Genomic DNA, 6,195 nt, shown 5'->3' on the forward strand with positions numbered 1-6,195 from the left:
ACCCCAACCAGCCAAGTCAGGGGGACTGAGGAGAGACCAGCTTCACCTTCAGCAGCAGTGCTTCCTAGCTCAGCTCTTACTCCCCTGAGTCATGTGGAGAAATCTGTTCCAGAGGCAGACAGCACATCAGCTTATGTTTTGAAGACAGCTGCTGAGCCTAAAGAGAAGTCTGAGGAGCTCCATCTGCCTGACATGAATACAAATGTGCCAGGGACTCAGGCTAAAACAAATGGAAGAGTTACAAGACCTTGAATTTGAAATGCCACAGTTTGTGTAGTTGTCAAAATGCAGTTTTTCTTTTTCTTGTTTCATTTTTATGTATTGTGTTTATTTTGTGAAAGAATGTTGTAAAAGAACCCCTTTTGTATAGGATTGCCTAAGTGTATATTTTGCCTTTTGGCCTTGTATTTTCTTTGCTAGTCATATAGAATGATAGTGTTTTAGTCATATAGAATGATAGTGCTCACTGGTATTGTCTTTAAATTCTGTGTTTTTGAAGTTATGCATAAAATAAGTATTATAATTTTAAATTTAAAATAATTTTCTCTATAAAATGATTCATGTAAATGAGGGGCAGTAGGGGAAAATGAGCTTTATTTTGGAGCAAACCTGGTGCTGATTCATAAAATGCTTCTGAATGCAAGTGCCTGAAAAATCTTGATTGGATATGAATATATTTTTTCCCACATAATGTTCTAGTGCATCTTTGACCACTTGTGTTGTTATAGAATGTATGGAAGCATTGGCAATTCACTTAACTTTTTTAATATTTACATAGTGGCCTAAAAGCTTGCGAATCTGTCTTTACTAGCATTCTACTTGTCAATTGTTACATATGGTAAGTAATACAATTGTAGAAAGAAAATGCACTTCAATACTAAAAAGTTTGAGACATTAGCAGAGACAACGCAGACGGACAGAGTTGAGGCATCTCGAGTGTAAGAGACCTGTAACCTCTCTGCTATCAGCTTCAGCCTGTTGCTGAATTAATTGCCTGCGACTTCTGGCTGTCTGATGAGGAGAGCAAGTGGCCAACAGCTAGGGCAAGATGAAGCTCTCTCTGGTGGCTGCGGTTCTGCTGCTGCTCTGTGCAGCACGGCTGAGGAGGATGACAAGAAAAGGACATGGGTACCGTGGTCGGCATCGACCTGGAGACCACTTACTCCTGCGTCGGGGTGTTCAAGAATGGCCACTGGAGATCATCTCCAACAATCAGGGCAAATGCATCAGGCCGTCTTATGTGGCCTTCACCTCTGAAGAAGAATGTCTGCTCCGCGATACAGTCAAGAATCAGCTCACCTCCAATCCTGAGAGCATGGTCTTCGATGCCCAGCGGCTCATTGGCAGCACTGGGAATGACCCTTCTGTGCAGCAAGACATCAAGTTCTTGCCTTTCAAGGTGTTTGAAGAGAAACCTAATCCATACATTCAGGTTGATATTGGATGTGGGCAAACTAAGACATTTGCTACAGAAGAAATCTCTGCATGATTCTCACTAAGATGAAAGAGACTGCTGAGGCTTATTTGGGAAAGAAGGTTACCCATGCAGTTGTTACTGTACCAGCCTATTTTAATGATGCCCAGCAACAAGCAACCAGATTCTGGAACTATTGCTGGCCTGAATGTTATGAGGATCATCAATGCGCCTACAGCAGCTGCTATTGCTTATGACCTGGATAAGAGGGAGGGAGAGAAGAACATCCTGGTGTTTGATCTGGGTGGTGGAACCTTCTATGTGTCTCTTCTCCTCATTGACAATTTGATGTCTTTGAAGTCATGGCCACCAATAGAGATACTCATCAGGGTGGAGAAGACTTTGACCAGCATGTTATGGAACATTTCATCAGGCTGTACAAAAAGAAGACTGGCAAAGATGTTAGGAAAGAAAACAGAGCTGTGCAGAAACTCCAGCTTGACGTAGAAAAGGCCAAGTGGGCCCTGTCTGCTCAACATAAAGCAAGAATTAAAATTGAGTCATTCTATGAAGGAGAAGACTTTTCTGAAACCCTGACTCAGGTAAAATTTGAAGAGAAAACATGGACCTGTTCTGGTCTACCATAAAGCCTGTACAGAAAGTACTGTATGATTCTGACTTGAAGAAGTCTGATATTGATGAGATTGTTCTTGTTGGTGGCTTTACTAAAATTCCAAAGATTCAACAACTTGTTAAAGAGTTCTTCAATGGCAAGGATCCATCCTGTGGCATAAACCCAGATGAGTCTGTTGCATATGGTGACACTGTCCAGGCTGGTGTACTCTCTGATGATCAAGATACCGGTGACCTAGTACTGCTTGATGTATGTCCCCTGACAATTGGTATTGAAACTATGGGAGGTGTCATGACCAAACTGATACCAAGAAACACTGTGGTACCCACCAAGAAGTCTCAGATCTTTTCTACAGCTTCTGATAATCAACCTACTGTTCCAATCAAGGTCGATGAAGGTAAAGGACCCCTGAAAAAAGACAACCACATTCCAGGTATGTTTGATCTCACTGGAATTCCTCCTTTGGGGTCCCCCAGATTGAAGTCACTTTTGAGATAGATGTGAATGCTATTCTTTGGGTGACAGCTGAAGACAAAGGTACAGAGAACAAAAATAAGATTACAATTACCAATGACCAAAATTGCCTGACACTTGAAGAAATTGAAAAGATGGTTAATGATGTTGAGAAGTTTGCTGAGGAAGACAAGAGACTCAAGGAGTGCATTGATACTAGGAATGAGTTGGAAAGCTATACCTACTCTATAAAGTATCAGATTGGAGATAAAGAAAAGTTGGGAGGCAAACTTTCCTCTGAAGATAAGGAGACCATGGAAAAAGCTGTAGTAGAGGAAAAGATTGAATGGCTGAAAAGCCACCAAGAAGCTGACATTGAAGACTTCAAAACTAAAAGGAAGGAACTAGAAGAAATTGTTAAGCCAATTATCAGCAAATTCTATGGAAGTTTAGGCCCTCCCCCAACTGGTGAAGAGGATACAGCAAAAAGAGATGGATTGAAGACACTGATCTGCTAGTGCTGTAATATTGTAAATACTGGACTCAGAACTTTCATTAGGAGAAAACTGAGAGAATTTAAGTATTGAATGTAATTGGAATCTTCACCTCAGAGTGGAGTTGAAAATGTTATAGCCCAAGTGGCTGTTTCTTGCTTTCCATTAGCAGTTGCGCACATATTTTGGGGAAGAGAGAGGGGAGGAATTGGCTATCTTAAAAAACTGGATACAAAAATGTGGGTCAGGATGTGTGTTCACCTCAGAAATGTTCTATTTAATGATTGGGTCATGCACATCTGGTGTAGGAACTTTTTTCTACCATAAGTGACACCCATAAATGTTTGTTATTTAAAAAAAAATACTAAAAGTTTGGAACTGTCATAAAATAAAAATTTGTACAGATAAAACTAAGGGATAAAACACTATCAGAAGCATTAAAACCATCTAAAGCAAAATAAATAAACTATATAATTTAAATTATAATATATTTATATATTATATATTATGTATTATATATTATATACTACATATAGATTTACATATGTTTATATGATATTTTATAAGATGTTTATATATAATTATAATACAATCCATATGTTTTATATATTGTATTAATATAAATTATACTAATTTAATAATTGTATTATTATCTTATGAATAATAGAAATTATATTATTATATAATTACATTATAATGATATGCAATATAATATAAATTAATATAAATCTAAATATATTATGATATACAATAAATATGTTATATATAATAAAATAATATTTATATATTTAATTTATATATTATTTTATTATATGTGTATATAATATATATGTATTTCATATATTATATATAATTTATATTAAATACATATGAATCAAACATTTTTATATGTAATATACATAATTTATATAATATATACTTATATATTTATATATTAATATATATAATTTATATATAAATATATAAGTATGTTATGTAATTATATTATATAAATTATATATATTATTATGAATATATATATATATATATTAATATACATAAAAATATATATAATTTATATATTTTTATTATATATTTATATGATAAAATAAATATATTATATATAATATAATATAAATTAAAATGTTATATAATTATATTGTATTTAATTCATATTATATATGTATTATATATTTATAGAATATATTTATATAATATTATAATTTAAATTATATAGATAAATTTTGTCTTATTTGACTTTGGATGATTTTAATACTTTTGATAGTGTTTAACCTCTTAACTTTATCTGTATAAAATTTTATTTTATGACTTTTAACCTTTTTTGTATTTTTTATAATGGTCTTTAAAATGCTTGCTTCAGATATTTTTAATTTCAATGCATTTTCTCTTGACATTATGAGGCTTTGGTTAAAACCATTCCTTTGGATGTATGACTGTAATCCCAGTAGCTTGGGAGGCTGAGACAGGTGGATCTCAAGTAGAAAGCCAGCCTTAGCAATGGCAAAACTCTTAGCAACCCTTTCTTTAAATAAAATCCAGAATAAGACTGGGGATGTGGCTCAATGGTTGAGTGTCCCTTAGTTCAATTTCCAGTACCCCCCCCAAAAAAAAAATCCTTTTGTATAAAATGTTTTGACTTATAAATCACTTTACATACTTTTTCTACCTAGACTATCAACCAGTGAAAACGTATATGTCATTAGAATTGAGCAATAATTTATTTAAGTTCATTTTGAGAGTACAGTAAGTCACATTGTTTGCAATTTGAGAGATGTAGATGACTGAATGTGTTTCACTTATAAAATACCCAGTTTTTATAAATTAGGCCATTCCTGTTATTTTCTGGGTTTCATCATCTTGCCTAAAATAGGATGTAAAAGGGCCAAAAATAAAATAGCCTTCTTTGATATGTGTGAACTATATTTTGAGTCAATGTTTTAGTATGATCATATTATACTTGATAAAAATTGTATATACAGGTTTATACACACATTATTATATGTAAATTATTTCAAGTACAATAAGTTATTGTGGCTTCTCTGAAATTGTTGCCTCTTGGAGTATGATACTTTAAGATTATTAACTATTGACTCAGTGGTCAACACATAGGCTCATCACTGACTATGATATGAAATGGGTTTTAGGGCATGTTGTCTTATAGTTCTCCATAACATTAAGGACTAAGGAGAAATAAACAAATGGCCTTTTTAATGCGAAAGCCATTTTTTAGCCTTCCTTATACAAAGTACAAGAATCATATTGGTTTGAAAACTTAAAAATAAAATCAGAGCTAACATTTATTGAGCTTTCTTTGTGTATTTAGACTTTACCAAGTTGAAATTTCACAGCAACCTCTAATGGGTAAGCATTTTGTAATTCCTGTGTTACAGATGAGGAAACTGAGGCTTAGCTGAATGACATGCTTTTAATTTTTAGAGATGCAGCAAGCAGAATTGAATCTCAAATACAGGGTTGTGAAATTTTGAGTAGTGCTTCTTTTTTTGGGTACCAGAGAGCCACATCCACAACCCTATTTTGTTTTTTATTTAGAGCAGGGTCTCACTGAATTTCTCAGAACCTTGCTTTTGCTGAGGCTGGCTTTGAACTTGCAATTCTCCTGCCTCAGCCTCCCAGTCGGATTACAGGCATGAGCCACTGTGCCTGGCTGGTCAGTGCTCTTAATGAATGTGATTGCTAAATAATAAGGAAACACTGAGCAATAGAAAATGCATCTTTCAATGTTTTTATTGTAAAATACACTTACAATTTGCCATTTAGACCATTTTGAAGTGTACAGTTAAGTAACACTAAGTATATTCACATTGTCCAAGGTGGTGTGTATTGCTGCGTCATCAGTTGACAGAAAGCAGAGAAGGGGAAAGGGATTTGAATGATGTGTGAAGCCTCTTATATAAGGGCATTCATTCTGTTAAAAATAGAGAGCCCCATGACATAATCACATGTTTTTACTTATAAATCACATTACATAGTTTTTCTACCTGTACTATCAACCAGTGAAAACGTATATGTCATTAGAATTGAAAAATAATTTATTTAAGTTTATTTTGAGAGTATAGTAAGTCTCATTGTCCCTTTTTCTGCTGTCACAATGGTGATTGTCACAACATATACATTTGGGAAAAGCATATTCAGACCATAGCAACCATGTTTAATATATACACTGTAAAGAGAAATAATTC

The 6,195-nt window shown here is 34.0% G+C and overlaps 1 pseudogene across 1 annotated transcript; it reads left to right on the forward strand.

Moving 5' to 3' along the window:
• The first annotated feature begins 1,048 nt into the window (after positions 1 to 1,048).
• Positions 1,049 to 3,019, forward strand: LOC308655478 (endoplasmic reticulum chaperone BiP-like; annotated as a pseudogene). The gene has a single exon. The product of its transcript is annotated as an endoplasmic reticulum chaperone BiP-like (transcript).
• The last annotated feature ends 3,176 nt before the right edge of the window (positions 3,020 to 6,195 follow it).

This window comes from Spermophilus citellus (assembly GCF_964194105.1).
Source record: "Spermophilus citellus genome assembly, chromosome: 9".
NCBI classification, from domain to species: domain Eukaryota; kingdom Metazoa; phylum Chordata; class Mammalia; order Rodentia; family Sciuridae; genus Spermophilus; species Spermophilus citellus.